At 55.6% G+C, this 15,208-nt stretch overlaps 1 protein-coding gene across 2 annotated transcripts in view; it reads right to left on the bottom strand.

The window, feature by feature from the left end:
- The window catches only part of ST3GAL4 (ST3 beta-galactoside alpha-2,3-sialyltransferase 4), an 18,517-nt gene extending 6,179 nt beyond the window's left edge, over positions 1-12,338 (bottom strand). The window contains exons 1-2 of one of the 2 annotated variants that reach the window (XM_027699390.1): positions 12,301-12,338; positions 3,836-3,905 (exon numbers count right to left, since the gene is read on the bottom strand). The gene's annotated coding sequence lies outside the window, so the exon portion shown is untranslated. Of the gene's footprint in view, positions 1-3,835; positions 4,109-12,300 lie in introns of those variants that run through there. The other variant, XM_027699389.1, reaches the window with a different exon arrangement.
- Between the last annotated feature and the right edge of the window lie 2,870 nt (positions 12,339-15,208).

Here is a 15,208-nt window from a genome sequence, read left to right as displayed (position 1 = left end):
CCCCACAGCATCCCTGTCCCATCACAGCATCCTCAGAGCCCCCACAGTGTCCCTGTCCCATGACAGCATTCTCAGAGCCCCCACAGCATCCCTGTCCCACCACAGTATCCTCAGAGACCCCCCCAGTGTCCCTGTCCCACCACAGTATCCTCAGAGACCCCCACAGCATCCCTGTCCCATCACAGGATCCTCAGAGCCCCTGCACCATCCTTGTCCCATCACAGGGCCCTCGGAGCCCCCCCAGAATCTGCCAGGTCCCCCAACAGATACCTCTCATCACAACATCCTCTCTAGATCCCCCACCACAGCACCCCAATCCGTGCTCATCCCTCTCCCAGGTGGGATCCACCACAGCTCCCCCAGGGTCAGTCCAGGGCATCGCCTGCCCCACCAAGCCCCGGAGCTGAGGGGAAAGTCCCGGCTGGATTGAGCTCCCCACACCTGGGGGAAGCGACTGGAAAAGCCCCTCTTTGATGTCGGCACCCCCACAGCTCCTGGGCTGGGGATTATCCCTGCACAAAGGACTCAAAAGCCCTTCCCCCCTTCCCCACCCCGTGTTCCAGGAAAGCCCCACCTCGGGATGCTGCAGAGGCAGCTCACAGCCAAACCTCACGGAGTTTCCCTGTCTCCTTCCGACTTGGAGAGGGATTCTGCCTGGCAATTTTTTTACCATGTCCCCTGGGAGATGCCAGCAACACCCCGAGGGGCTGACCCTCCTGCTGGGGGAGGACCTCAGAGGAGCTCATCCCTGTATTTCCATCCATCCATCCATCCTTTCATCCATCCATCCATCCATCCCTCAACCTCAACAGCTCCAGCATTTCTGGACTTAAGTCATGCCAATCCACAGAGTGGCAGCAGGCACTGGCTAAGCTGCTCCCAAGCAAAATAAAAAGGGAATTTAAAGCCATGAAACAAGCACAAAGGTGGGGGGTGGTTATAAATCCCCCCAGCCCATCCTGACGTGGATGGATGGTGATCCCAGGCACCCACTGCCATCCCAGCAAAGCATCGTGGACCAGCAGGCCATGCAGCAAAAGCTCTTAGTACTTTTATGTTTCCATGGTAACCCCTGGATTGGGGAAAAGCGTGACACGAGGCAAGGACACCTCTCCTGTGCTCCCACCATCCCATCCCACGTGTCCATGGGACACAGAGCCACCCACTGCCTGGTCCAGATTCCCTGGGCGAGAAAGAAGCTCAGTGGAGAACAAGCATCTCCAACAGTTTATCCCAAAAAAACATGCATTTATTTTTAACTGGAGGAGTGTTGGATTGTGCCCGAGGAAGGGATGCACCAGCAGTCCCTGGGCATTCACTCTCAGCAGTGGGAACCACTGGGAGGGAGACAGACAGACAGACAGACGGGACAGCACAGACCCCTCCGACCCCAGCTGGACCATCTCTCCCGAGCTTTCCAGGCACATGGAAACCAGCAGGGCAGATCCTACATTCCACTGAGGACAACACCCAGGATCGACCCCCAGGGAAGCAGTTTACAGCCCTGGGATCTTCCAAGCCCCCATCCCACAGGATTTCTGCCCAGTAGGGCAGGGATTGCCGGAGGAGCCCCGGCAGATGCCGAACGTACCCCCCACGCCGGCCCGGTCCTGCCCCGGCACAGCCACCACGTGCCAGAGCCTGAGCACAACCTGGGAGGCGGCCGGGGGCGATCCTGCAGGGAAAGAAAGGATCCAGCCAACTCCGGGCACTGCCTGCACTTGGCAGATCATCAAAGGCACCCAAATCCCCAGCCTGGCATCCCAAACCTTCCTTTCTCCAGCTGCTGTGAGCTCCAGGTGCTTGGGGAACTTTTTTTTCCAAGCTGGAAGGAAAACTGAGATCCGCAGCGGGGAGAAAATCCTTGTGGGATTACAACAACCGCCGTCACAAGCCCAAAAGGTGGCAGGGTCTGGATTTCAGCCCCCTCCGAGGGATGCTGCATGGGATGGGGATTCCGGGAGGGAAACAGGGATACTGAAAGGGGACGAGGGATACTGGGAGGGGACAAGGGATGCCAAAAACCAGCAGGGCAGAGCGACAGCAAGAGCAGGAGCTGCAAGTGCAGCGGGCTGGGGGGAGGCAGAGGATCATGAGGACACAGCACTGCAAAAATCAATCCCGCTGGACAGCGGGCACAGCCCCATGGAGGGCACGGAGCCAGCCCAGCCCGTGCACTGATACCCACATTTATCCTATTTTAAGAGCCCTGCGAGTCACTTTAAAGGAATCTTAATTGCCCTCTTCACGGAGAGGCAGCGCTGTTTCCTTCGTCCGTGGTATCCCAGGCACACAATAACCCGGCCAGAGATTTAAGATAGGAGAGAACAACCCCTCGATGGCATGTGAGCCTTAACAAAACACTCACCCGTGACCAGGCTGCAATTCTGAAACTGGCAACAGCGAGTAAGCTCAGGTACAAGTCTTTCCATGGTGGCAGGTCCCCAGGATAAATCTGGGCTGCTTCTGCCTTCCCGTGGCACTGTTGGTTTTAATGTGCTCCAGAGCCAAAACCCGATTCAGGCCAGCACTGCCTCCACCCTCTCCTCTCCCCCTATTTATTTTTTAATCCTTGCAGCAGAAAAAACACAGGGTGGGACCCAAGTGCCTTCCTAGAGCCCCAAAACACTGACTGTGTGGGGACACCTGAGCGTCCCACAGCTCTGGGGTAACCCCGGGCCATCATGGAGCTACAGGGCTCCACCTCGGGGAGTTCAGCTACAGTGTTATAGGTTATATATCATTATTTATATTATATAGGTTTAATCACTCTTTACTACTTAAAAAATTAAAATAAAGACCCTTTCCTGCTGGATGCACTCCAGAGGTTATGGCCGAGCTGCTGGAAGCGAGCGGAACCACTCCCAGGGGAACAACCCCCTGCTAAGGAGATGAGGGTGGACCCCCGGCAGAGATGATGGGATCTCATCCCTGAGCCCCCAGCACCGACCCAGCCACCCCCTCCTCCCACCTGCCCTGCCCTGTCCCCATCTGCTGCCACCATCACCTCAGTGCCATGTTTACTCTCCGCTATCTCCATCCTCAGGGATCATCCAGGGATGCAGGCGGCAATGGTGAGAGCAGCTTTGGCAATGCAGCTTTGAACCCCACATTTTGGGCTAAAAGCCCCCCCAAAAAGCGGCAGAAAGGTGGGAGGCAGCGAGCTGGGGATGCAGGCAAGGTGCAGGCAGGGTGCAGGCAGCCTCTCCCCACTCCCCCAGGAGCAGCAGGCAGAGCATCCAACAGGGAGCACCTGTTCCCTTACAGTCCTGGGAGGTAAAAACTAAACCATGGAGATGCTTCAGCCCATCCCCAACCCAAACTCAAGCAAAGCCCATTCCAAATCCAGCTCACCAGGGAAAAGGGGTAGGTTCTCAAGCCCCAGGGCTGAGTTAGCCCATGGTCTGCTCCCATCCCTAGTGGCTTTTCCCCCCGGGAGTCCCCTTCTGGGGGCTCAGAAGCTGCCTGCAGTCACTGCCCCCTTTGTAAGGCTCACTTAGCACCTTAACCCCTCATCTGTGGTTTCCCCTCTGCTTCCTGTTTTGCACTAAATTTGGAGGAGCAGAACCCCCAGAGCAAACCCACAGCTCAAAGCTCACGTCCGTCAGCCCCGACCCCCCCGGGGATCTTGTCTGCTCCTTTCTCCCACATTAATGATCATGGAGGAAGATTCCAGGAAATAACTCGCTCCATCACCTTGCACCCCCCGTTAACCCACACTGGGAGGAGGATTCCTGTCTCAGAGAGACCTTTTCCTGCATCCCCAGCAGTGGGAGAGGCTGAAGCTGGTCCCGTCAGGGCAGGGATAAACTGGCAGCAGGTCATGGCTACTTACGGTCCGTCCTCTCGGTCCAGGCGGAGCAGGCAGGAGCTCGGCGGGATCTACGGGGCCGTCCTCTCTTCCCCTAGGAAAGGGAAAAGGGAGAACATCCTCAGGGCTACGGCCACCCACACTGGCAGCACGCAAGGGACGCTTCTCTTCGCAGCCATCCGCCTTTGGAGGGTCCACGGATCCTTCTGGATCCCCAGCCAGGGCGGCTCGGAGCACCGATGGGGAGCCAGCCCTAGAGGAGCAGGAGCAGGGCCTTGACGAGCCACCACCGTCACAGAGGAGTCTGTGCTCTCCAAAAAGCCACCCACCTCCCACCCACCTCCGCAGGCACCGGCAGCACCGGGGCTGGGCTGCCGGCGCCTCTTAAGGAGGAGGCGGGGCAGAGCAGAGCAGAGCAGAGCACAGACCTCGCCGCAGGTTTCCCCAACACCTCCTGGCCTTTCCCACCGAAATCCCCCTCCCTGACTCACTCAGACTCTTAGGAAGGCCCCAGGAGATGGAGTGATGCCCTTTATCCCAGAGAAAGGGGGATGCAGCCCTGCTCTGCAGCTCTCCTGCCTTCCCACGTGGAGAACACTCCTTAATCCCACATCTCCACCATCTTCTCCCCAAAAACTTTCCAAACTGCACATCCCCACCCGGCAGTGTAATATCCTCACGACCTGAGGAAGGAAAAGCCCTGCTGAGAAGCTGCCATGCACAGAAACCCTCCTGCCACGGTGCTGCTCAGAGAAAGCCTCTCTGCAGGGGCAGCCACTCTACATCCCGAGTAACTATCCCAGATACCGAGGGGCAAGGTGGGCTGAGGGGGAAAAGGAGCCATCCAGGTGGAGGGAGCGGGATAATGAGCCAGCCAGGTGGCACAAGCCCACTGCTGTCCCAGTTAGTCCCTGGGATAAACCACACAAGGAAGAACCTCAGTCCCGTTCAGCGCAAAAAACCAGTGATACAGGTGAGGAAGACAAGGCTCACTCCCAGCTGCTGCTCGAGCCCTGGCAGAGAAGGTGCTTCCAAGGGGAAACTCTGAAGGGCCAGAGGTTTCCTTACCTCTCTCCATCTCCTCCAGCTAGGAAAAGCAGAGATGAGAAGTGCAAGCCTTCCCCACAGCATGCTTTGCTCTTAATATCCCATTGAAATAACATCCCATGCAAGAGATGGGGAAGGAAACCACTTCTTCTGGATACTTCACTGCAGGGACCAGGCTTTCTGTACATGTCCCGGGATGACAGGGATGGCTCCATCCCAGCATCACCCATTCCCTCTCCACCCAGAGAGCATCTGCTTCCTCCTTCCATCATCGTTTGCCTCGGGGAGCGATTAACCCAGAGGGCTCAGGACAATCAGCAGCCAAACCAGCTGCACTTGGGGTCACAGAATTCACCTTCTGGCACCAGAGTCAGCCCTGAATCCACCGGAGCATCCGACATCGCTGCCAACAAGGAGCCTTTTGATTTAGAGCCATGAATTGTAGGATCCACTAACGAGGTTAAACCCTCCCCAGGGAGCTCCTGCTAAAACACTTCGTGGTGCAGCATCAGCCCCATGTGGAGGGGGATGAGGATGCTCGGAGCTGCCAGGGGGGTGGGCAGGGGGATCCCAGGAGGATCCCGCAGCCCCACATGAGCAGGAGACTGTGGTACCTTAAAGCACATCGGCCCGGCCGGGAGGATCTGAGGTCTTGCCCCAAGCTGGTCTTTCCAGCTCGACTGGAAAAGCCAGGAGCTGGATCGCTGCTGGTCTTCCTGGGATTGTTTTCCAGCCTCCCAGGCGGTCTCTCCGCCATTGGCCGATGCAATCGGCCGTTCCCAGCCCAAGGTCCAGAAAAATCCCATCACGGATCCGGCATCCGACAGGTCAGGAACCGCTGTCTCCACCACTTGCCGCGGGCGGCTCAACCCATCCGGCAGCTGATCCCGGCAGGAAATGAATGTCCCAGAGCCCTTGAGAAACCCTAAACAAGCTGGATTTTGCTCCTTTCCCTCTCCAGGTATGCTGTCGGCCTCAATCTCCCGCCCTGCCTATCAGTTTAATTGTTTAAATGACAATTCCCAAACTGGAGGGGGGAAAGGGCACCTTGTGCCCGCTCCCTGACATCTCCCTCCAGGATGCTCATGGCTTTGGGCGAAAGAAAATGAAAACATTCCTTCCCCTGTCAAAGACTAAAGCCAGCCAGGATTTTTGAGGGGCTCAGCCCTGGTGTAGGAGCATCCCTGTGGGAAGACAGGTATTCCCCAGGTAGGAGAGGACACAAGCAGGGATGAGCCACCAAATCCCTCCTGTCATCATCTTCCCCCTCCAGGACCAAACCTCCTGGGGGCTGTTAAAATGGAGGAGGGGGAGATGGAGACGGAGTCTGTCCCCCTTCCACCCGCCAGACCTGAAGCGAGGCAGCCGTCCGTCCGTCCGTCCGTCGGAGCTCCATCGCCGGCGCCAACCTCCCTCAGTTAAAATTACCTCCCGAGGGGGGAGAGAGCAAAAGCCGGGCTGGGAGGGGAATAAAAGCCAGGTGAGCTCATCCTCCTCCAGAGAAAACGTCTCCACTTGGCACGAGCGAGGCGTTTCCAAGCCCGGCACATCCCTCACGTCACCCCGATCGCTGTTGCCCCGGGACCAGCAGATTATTCACTCAGCAAGCATTTAGTGGGAGATAATCCAGCCGCTTCCCAACCATCCTTTGGCCGAGCCAAAGGTGTAATTCCAGTGTGGGATGCGATTTTTGGGAAGAGGTTTCCCTAATGGTCATCCCAGCGGATGCTCCCTGGCCAGGAGAGAACGGAAGAGCCGCCACCAGCAGAACCTCCACCTCAATTGTAGTTTTTCAATTCTATTAATAATTTACTGAATTTATTAAACTACTTTATTAAAAATAAAATAATTTAATAAACCTATATTCTATCAAATCCCTGGGAATAGGAAGAAAAGCAAAGCAAAGCTGCCCAGCCAAGTCGGATTATCCAAAGCAGTGATCGACCTAAAAATAAACCACCGCTATTTAAGGATGAAACTCCCACAATAACCCCCCCAAAAAAAGATAAAAGGAAAAAATAGACATGTTTCCAATCTGGGGTGTTGAGCATCACCCACCAGACCAAAAAAAAAAGCCTATTTTGGGCTTATTTCCTAGCAAAAGTCTGTACTTCCAAGAGAACAGCATCACCAGGCTTAAAGCCGCTGATTTCCAGACACCCCATGCAAATAAATAATTAAGATTTAAAGCTGCGTTTGCATAATACAGATAATCTGTCGATTTAACTTGTAAATGCAGGGGGAATTAAGCAGCGACGTTTTTAATTAGGCAGCAAAGGGGCCTGGGAAGCCCCAGCTCCACGGTGGATGCTGACGGACCATGAGGATGCTGAAGAAGCTGAACGTGCTGGGGGATGCAGGGCTTTGGCAGTGGAACCAGGTGTTGGGGCAGGTGCCGTGGTGTGACCACCAAAACCTTGTGTTCATCCCTATTTTAGCTGAACAATCCCCCCCAGCTCCTCCAGCAGGAGCTGCCCATCCCTTCCTGCCCTCGAGGGCTGCCATCACCCCCCTCCGAGAAAAAAGGCAGTGGGAAAAGAGCCCGGGGTAAGATTTCTGAGGACAAATCACATGTTTAGTTGCATAAAGAGCCGGCTCTGACAGCCGGGCTCTCGGCTCCCCCACCCCAAACACCGGACCCCGCCCGGGAGCAAAACCTGTTGAGCCCGAATGTGCCTGAACAGACAGTTCTTTGTGATTTTTTTTTCTTCCTTCTCTTTTTCCGTTTGGAAGCGGCCACTGGGGATCGCACAGGGACGGGCCCGAGGACTTCCCGGCCCTTGGCACCGCTCCTGACTCCTTGTTTGGAGGCAGCACCGCGTTTAACCCCTAAAGCCCTTCTCTCCCTTTCATTTCTGGCACCAGCCCCCTTCCCACACCCTGATCCTGTTCAGTCCTGAATCCTCCCAATCCACCTGCATCCCTTCTCTCTGCATTTTTCTCCCTTATTTCTCACTTTCTACCTTATTTTTCCTCTCAATGATTCGGAACTCTCCTCCATTCCCAACCCAGACGGGTCTGATCCATCCTCATGCTGTAAAATCCCACCCCATAAACCCCGTGCCGGGGGGTTGGACGAGCCCAACAGCCACGGAGCTGCCAAGATGGGGATTTAATCCACATCCAGGGGTGTTTCAGTATCCCCTGTGGGAATGCTGGGCTGGCAGTGTGCACACAGCATCAGCAAAGCCCCAGAGCAGCGTTTAAGCCTCCTCAACTCTCGCTCAGCACCCTCCTGTCTCAGTTCCCCTCCATTTGGGGCTCAGGGAAGCTCTGCCTGGTGCAGAGGGATGCAGAGGGACCCTGAACTCCATCCCCGCTCAGGGATCTATATTTTAAAAGGAATTAAAAAACCACCCGATGTCGCAAGAGGCTCAAACCCTGCCGGGGGATCCACCCCAGGGCTCCTTGGGCAAGGCCACGGGGCGAGTCCCAACCTCCTGCCACTGGCATCAGCCTCTGCTTAAAACATTAAGGCTCGGCTGACTCAGCCTGGCCGGATATCGGGATGTTGAATCCAGCCGGGAAAACTTGGTCGGGCTGGGGGAGACATTTTGCAAAGGGGAAGAGCCGGAGCAGGAACGGCATCTGGAAGCGATTGGAGGCAAGGAGCCTCTCCCAGGCGCAGCAGGGAATTCCAACGGCGTGAGCTCAGGTTAAAGCCTCCTTCACAGACCCGGGATTAAAGAGGAGAACCAAACTGCAGCACATTTATAGATTTTTAAACCTGCAAATAACGAAGGGAAGGGAGCCAGCTCCCTGCTCGGTCCTACATGGACATGGCTTTGTGATTTCGGGTCATTCTGATTTACAATTAAAAAAAAAAACAAACAGCTAAATTCCGAAAAGGAGGAGAAATCTCTCTGTGGATTTGTGGGTTTAATTTCAGGTGTCGTGTCCGGAGTCCTCCTTTGGCGCTGCCTTGTTTCACCCCTGCACCTTCCATCCCCTGGGACTCCTGTATCCCACCTCCGAGCATCCCTCACCGGCACGGGCTGCATCCCACGATGGTCCTGGAGCGGCAGCAAACCCAGGAGCATCCCAGCATCCTTGGGATGGCATGGAAGAGCCGATGGAGGATGCCAGCCTAGCTTGGGCAGAGTGGTTCTCCACAAGGCACCTCTTCCAGTCATCCCTGAGCCGAGGGACACGGAGCAGCAGCACCCACGGATGGTCCAACCCCCCTCCATTGGACATTCCAGTAGAGCAATTCAGGGCAGGATTCACACGGGATGGGCAGAATCCAGCCCTGCTGTGCCCCACCTCGCTCCCCCAAATTGCTGCTCGGACCCCAAAGCAGGCACTCACCCGCATCCTGCCCGACTCCAGCGCTCCCACCCACCTTCCCGGCGGCGCAGCCATCACCATCCCGCGCCGATCCGCGCCCCGGCGCAGCCGGACCAGCTGGGAGCAGCGGGAGCAGCGTCCCTGGGCGCTGCCAGCGCTGCAGCCCGGAGGTCTCCGGCAGGCAAAGCACATCCTGGAGAGCAGCCGCAGCCTGCGCCAGCCCGAAACCACTCCGAGCATCCGCCAGTCCCAAGGAAAACCAGGAGGGAGGGTGGCTCCTTCGGTTTTTCCGTTCCCCGACAGCCAAATCCCTTTTTCCTTCCTCCAAGGACACTTTCCAGCCTGACCCTGGTCACATGCAAGGGGTCAGCAGCTGGAAAGGCAAGAGATGAGCAAATACTGGGGGCTTTTCTTCTTCCTTTCCAAGAAGACACAGAGTTTTCCTAGAAAAACCTCGATAAACATGAGGATCGCAGCAGGAGGAGGGAGAAGCATGAAAGGAAAGCAAGGGGAACTTAAGAAACACCAAAAAAGAGAACCAGAAGTTGCAACAAGCAGCGTGAAAGTATCAAATCATTTCCTTTCCTCCCTGCAAAGCCAAAACTGCTCGTGTGACTGTTCCTGGCACCAGCATATGAGGGGGGTCTCAGCCTGGGATGGGGGCCCAGAGGGATCCAGGTGAATCCAGGACACCAACCTCTGCAGGAGAGGGACCACATCCCTGCTCCTCACACAGTCCTTAGGCTACACCCAGAGCAAACAACCAAAAGGGGGAAAAATAACATAAAACAAATATTTTTTTTTAATTATTTTTTTTTCTAAAGCCCAATAGGGAAAGTTGTGGAGAAACAGACTCCGTGCTGCCAGCCTGAATCAGCTCTGGAATATTCAAAGCTAAAGCAATGGGGCCATCACTTTATCCAAGAGAATAAGCAACAGAATACATGGGATTTAGAGATATTGCCAAATAATTAATTAGCAGGATTCAACCTGAGAGTTGCTGCCAGCTGAAAACCCCTGGAAACAGGCGTGGGGAGGGCCCTGGTCTCAGCATTCCCACATCCTGCAGCCTGGCATCCACCTCTGATGTTGGTTGCAAGGAAGGGGATGACACAAGCTATAAAAGTACGGGCTTGGAGATTTCAGTAAGTCTGCTCCAGAGTTTAAAATTATTTTAAAGGGATGTTTTCACTCCAGGGGTGGGTTTCCCCTCCAAGGTGGGCTGGGGAGCAGGAGGATGCTCCGATCCCAGCTCTGGAAAACACCCTCTGGAAGGCACCCTACACGGCAGATCTCCATGGTGGACATCCCTCAAAATCAGTGCACACACAGTTCCTCCTCTTATATTTACATTTTCAAAGGCCTTATTCCTTTGTGGAATTCAGTGCCTTGCTGGAGCAGCTGCTGTTAACTCCCTGCCTGGAGCTGGAGGAGCGAGCAACCCTCTAATGATGTAGATAATTAAGGACAGGGATTAGGGAGAGTCCAGCAAAGTGTGTGGATCCCATCCGTGAACGTGAGGAGTTCATTAGAGGCTGGACACATCGTTAGGAACCAGGGTAGGAAGAGGACACTCAAAACCATCAGTTCTGTCACTGATCCGGGGTTCTGCCCTGCCCGGGGTGTCTGTCCCATGCAAAGCCTTGGCAGAAGCAGCTGGCAAAGCCTGGGCAATCCCTCTTCTCCACCACCTGCCTCCAAGAGCAGTCAGAGGTAGAGCCCGACAGAGAAGACAGGGAAATTCAGCAGAGCTTCCCCAAAAACTCCACCACAAGACTTTAATGAGCTCATCTTGCCAAGAGACGGGGATCGGAGTCGCCGAGCAGCCGACGCCAACCCACCGGGCATCGCCCTCCTATCCCGGCGGGAGAGACGCATCCCATGCCCGGTGTCTGAGCTGAGGAGCACAAAAAGCCCCTGGAGGAAGGTTTTCCCTTTGTTCTTCGCTCCCCAGAACAATAAAACCCCAGCAGCTCACCCTGCAAAGACCTGACATGGAAAGCTCAACTGGGAATGGTCCGGCTGGTCCTTTTCCTGCTGTCTCAGGGCAAGCATCCTCCTCTCTCCCTGGGAACGAGCCTGTCCTGTGGGAGAACAGGGCTCCAGGCCTGTTGGGTTGGGATAGGGTTTATCCTGCACCAACATGCCCAGATCCTGCTCCCAGCAGCTCTGTCCACACCAGGATTGGGTGGGGGATCAGCAGGGACCCCTCCTACCCCTTTGGGATCACCAGGCTACCAGAGTGCATCCATCGACCAGGCAGAGGATGCTCAGGGATGGGGGGAAAAAATGCTCAGACCACTTAATAAATCCTCCTCAGCCCGTTGTTCTGTGGCGAGAGAGAGCGTCCTGAGCCACACACGGGGCACGTCCTCCCCTCCCAGGGCCTCCGGGAGGATTTTCCCTTCCTTACCGCGGCTCCCGGGCATTCCCACCACACAGACTCGCCGAAACGAGCCCCCCTGGCGCTATGGGGAGATGCCAGACCCTCTCTTCCCAGGGCTCTCAGGGTGGGATCGCCTTCCTCGGGAGCGGCCGCAGGCAGGAGCGGTGCCGAAGGCCGGCTTTTCCCGGCGAGACGAAGGGTTTTGTTTTGCCGGGAACGGGGCGGCAGCAGATGGAAGGGCACTGGGAGAGCGGGGGTTTTCCTCTCGCCGCTGCCCACGCTCGCTTCAGGCATTGATTAAGCGCGTTAATTAGAAAAATCACCATAATAATTATTAGAAAACCCCAAAACACAGAAAAAAAGCCACTCTCTCCCTTTCCGATGTGCCGCGCTCGCCGGGACAGCGATGCCGAAGGTTTGCGATGCCCCGGTGGGGGTCCGAGCTGGGTTAACGGGGGTTCCCTCCGTATCCCCGACCTGAACCCCCCATGCCAGCCCAGCCCGGGCGCTGCCGAGCGGGCAGCGCTCCCTGCCCTGCCCTGCGCCCTCCCAGCGCGGGATCCCCCCCAACCCAACCCCTCCAGCCCTCCCAAAAACCACTGGGGTTTTGCTTCCCCCCTCCCCGTTTTTTTTTTGCTCAACACCCCTCGACTCGCAAACGCGCTTTGGAGACGCGGACCCGGGGGGGACACGAGGGGACACGAGGGGACTCGGGGGGACGCGGAGGGACACGGGGGGACACGGGGGGACCCCCGGGCTGCGAACTCACCATGGGGCGGCGCGGGGGGGTCGGTGCGGCGGGAGGATGCGGGGGGTGGGTGCGGGATGCGGGGCTGGCCCGGAGGGGCGGGCGGGGGGCGGACACGCTTGCGCACAGCGCGGGATGGGCGGTGGAGGGAGGAGGAGGAGGAGGAGGAAGGAGAGAGGGAAGAGCATCCCGGGAGCTGCAGGCGCCTGGTCCCCGCATCCTCGGCACGGGGGAAATGGGGGAGGACAACCACCCCTTCCCCTTGCCCTGCGGACCCCCGGAAATCATAGCGCTGGGGGCAGCCCCTTCCCCGGGCAACTCCCCGAAATGGCCCAAAATTGGATCACAGCACATTTTTAGGGGCGGGCAAAGCTTTTCCCACCAGGTCACTGAGTCAGGGGTTTGCATCGTCTCCCCATTGAACCCCCACGAGAAGATGCTCAAAACCATCATGAGACGACGCACGGAGGATCTGGGGTTGGTTTTGCTTAAAATCATCAACCCATATTAAGTATTTTTCTGTTTCTTGCAAATAAATTAATCCTCACTGCAGAAATGCCCCATATCCAGCCACCTCTTTCTCCCACGGGATTCCATTCCCATCCCACCCCACAACACACAAAATCAGCAGTCAACCCTTTGAGGTTTTTTATTTCCCTCAAGATTTTTTTTATTTCCACAGTCTCAAACCCATTTCTCCTGCACTGAGGTGGGTTTTGCCAACCCCTGAGGCAACATTAACGCTGATCTTTAAATGGGAAATACTGTCAAATATTGGTGCTGGAGGAGGCAGCTCCTTGCTAAAGGCAGGAAAGTTTATCTTTCTTTTTCAAGCAAGAGACAGCGGGAACCTGGAGGGCACCACCAGCTGAAGACTGACGTGTCCAACACCAATATTAATCAATAAAATACTCGTGGAGCTGATGGATCCAGTTTTGCCAAGGGAATTTCATCAATATTTGAAGAGCATCCCCACCTCGTCCTTCATCCTCCCTGGGACGGGGTTTCCTGGCCATTAAGTGGGGCAGAGTTTTACCCGTGGTGACAAGAAAACTCACCATAATTAGGTTTTAACTGCCACGGGCTCGTAGACAATCCAGGGATAATTAGTGGGGCCGCAGCTCAGCAGGGGGAGCTGGGATTTGCTTGAAGGATATTTCGACCCTTCGGTCTCGTGGGTTCCCCCGCTCGGTTTAATGCATCTGAAAACAATAACCAGCGTTCAATAAAGCTCCAGCAATAATAATGCATCCCAAATGTCTGTTCTTACCGTGCCCCCAAGACAGAATATTAAAAGAGGCTGCAAAGCTTCACTTCTCAGGATCTTCTCCAGGTCCCCAGCAGCCCCCTCCTGCTGGTGATGGTGGATGGGCCCGTTTTGGGGTGATGGTCTCCATCCCCAGCATCCCCCCCTGGCCTGGGGCAGCATCACAGTTTGGGGAAACAATGGTGATCCCATGCCAAGCATTGGACACTGGCTGTGTCCATCCCACAGGAACATCAGGACACCTGCACGCAGCAGTTGTGCACCCATGGATCCATGATGTACCTGCATTTCCTACTCACATCTTGGGTGACCCAGCTCCCTTGGGTGGGCCCAAAAACCAGCCATGAGCTTCCCGTGGCCACCAAAGCCCCAGCAGACAACAGGGTTCTAAAACCCACCAGGAAATGGAAATGTATTTGCTGCCATAGCAGAGTGCCAGGAGCAGTCACTGCTAACGACTACACCCTGCCCTAATATTTAATTTACAAAGGATAAATTGCCAGTTGGATTAATTCAGCATGATGAGCGTCGAGTAATTTGGAGACGAAAAGCAGAGGGGGGGGAAATCCTGGGTGTTTGAGAAGTGAATTTGTAACGAGCTCTGCCATCACCCAGTGCAGAGCCAGTCGGAAATAAAAGGGTTTAGGGAACACTCCAGCTGCAGCAAGGAATGGGACTGGTGTCCAGCCTCAGGAGGGCACAGGCAAGAGGTTCTGCTATCACACCACAGCTCTGAAAGGGTGATGAGGCCAAAGCAGGCACCAGGCAAGCAGTATCTGTTAATAAAGGAGGAAGGGGATGCCCTCGGCCAGGCTCACAGCATCTGCTCCACAGGGACAAGAATGGGGTGATTCATGCCCAGCACAAGCTGGCTTTGTCCTGCCGACCACCTCGACTCACCCTTCCCCAAGCCACAGCCTGGGAACACTGCCTGGCTTTGCAGACCCAGCCCCGGGACCTCAATAAATCCTTTGAAGGCTCCAGATCCATCAGAATCCTTCCCACTGACCCCTTCTCTTGGGACAGGCAGGGACAGCCCCCATCCCTGGCCCCATATATCCCACAGCTCCATGGGTGATGGCAGCATGCTCACTAGTCTCCCAAGAAAACGATTCCTCCAGCAGGAGCCAGACAGATGGTCTGTGGAAGATGTGCTGCTTGGTTGTCTCTCACAACCCTCAGAGAGTCTATTTTCAAGACTGAGGGTGTTTTTTCCATACCTGAGGACCAAAGAGGCTTCTCAGGAGACAGGATGGGTTATTTAATCGTCTCCCTGGGTTGGCCTGGGTGGGGACATAAAACTGGGATGTTCTCTCACCCAGCGAGACCGAGCTCCCTTTTGGCACAGAAAATGCTCTGGTATTGAAAAAAATCATCCCTTTCCCTCAGCAATTTAAAACCTGGAGAAAGGGAGAGCCAGGGGACAGCCAACCCCACTGACCACCTCCAGATCCTAAAGCTCCCCAGCTCCCAAAATCAACTCTGGCCCCTGCTGTGCACTGCTCCAGAGGTAGGTAGAGCTGAACAAGAGGGAAAGGCTCCCCCGGGAGATCACTCCAGCTTTCTTACCATGGATTGGAGTTTTAGACTCATAGAATAAGTTGGAAAATACCTCTAAGATCATGGAGTCCAACTGTTAACCCAGCAAATGGGAATTTCTGA

Source organism: Neopelma chrysocephalum, unplaced genomic scaffold (assembly GCF_003984885.1).
Source record: "Neopelma chrysocephalum unplaced genomic scaffold, ASM398488v2 Primary Assembly neopelma1_138, whole genome shotgun sequence".
Classification (NCBI taxonomy): Eukaryota; Metazoa; Chordata; class Aves; order Passeriformes; family Pipridae; genus Neopelma; species Neopelma chrysocephalum.
Note: the sequence above shows the minus strand (reverse complement) of the source record. Positions and strands in the feature narration are given on the sequence as shown.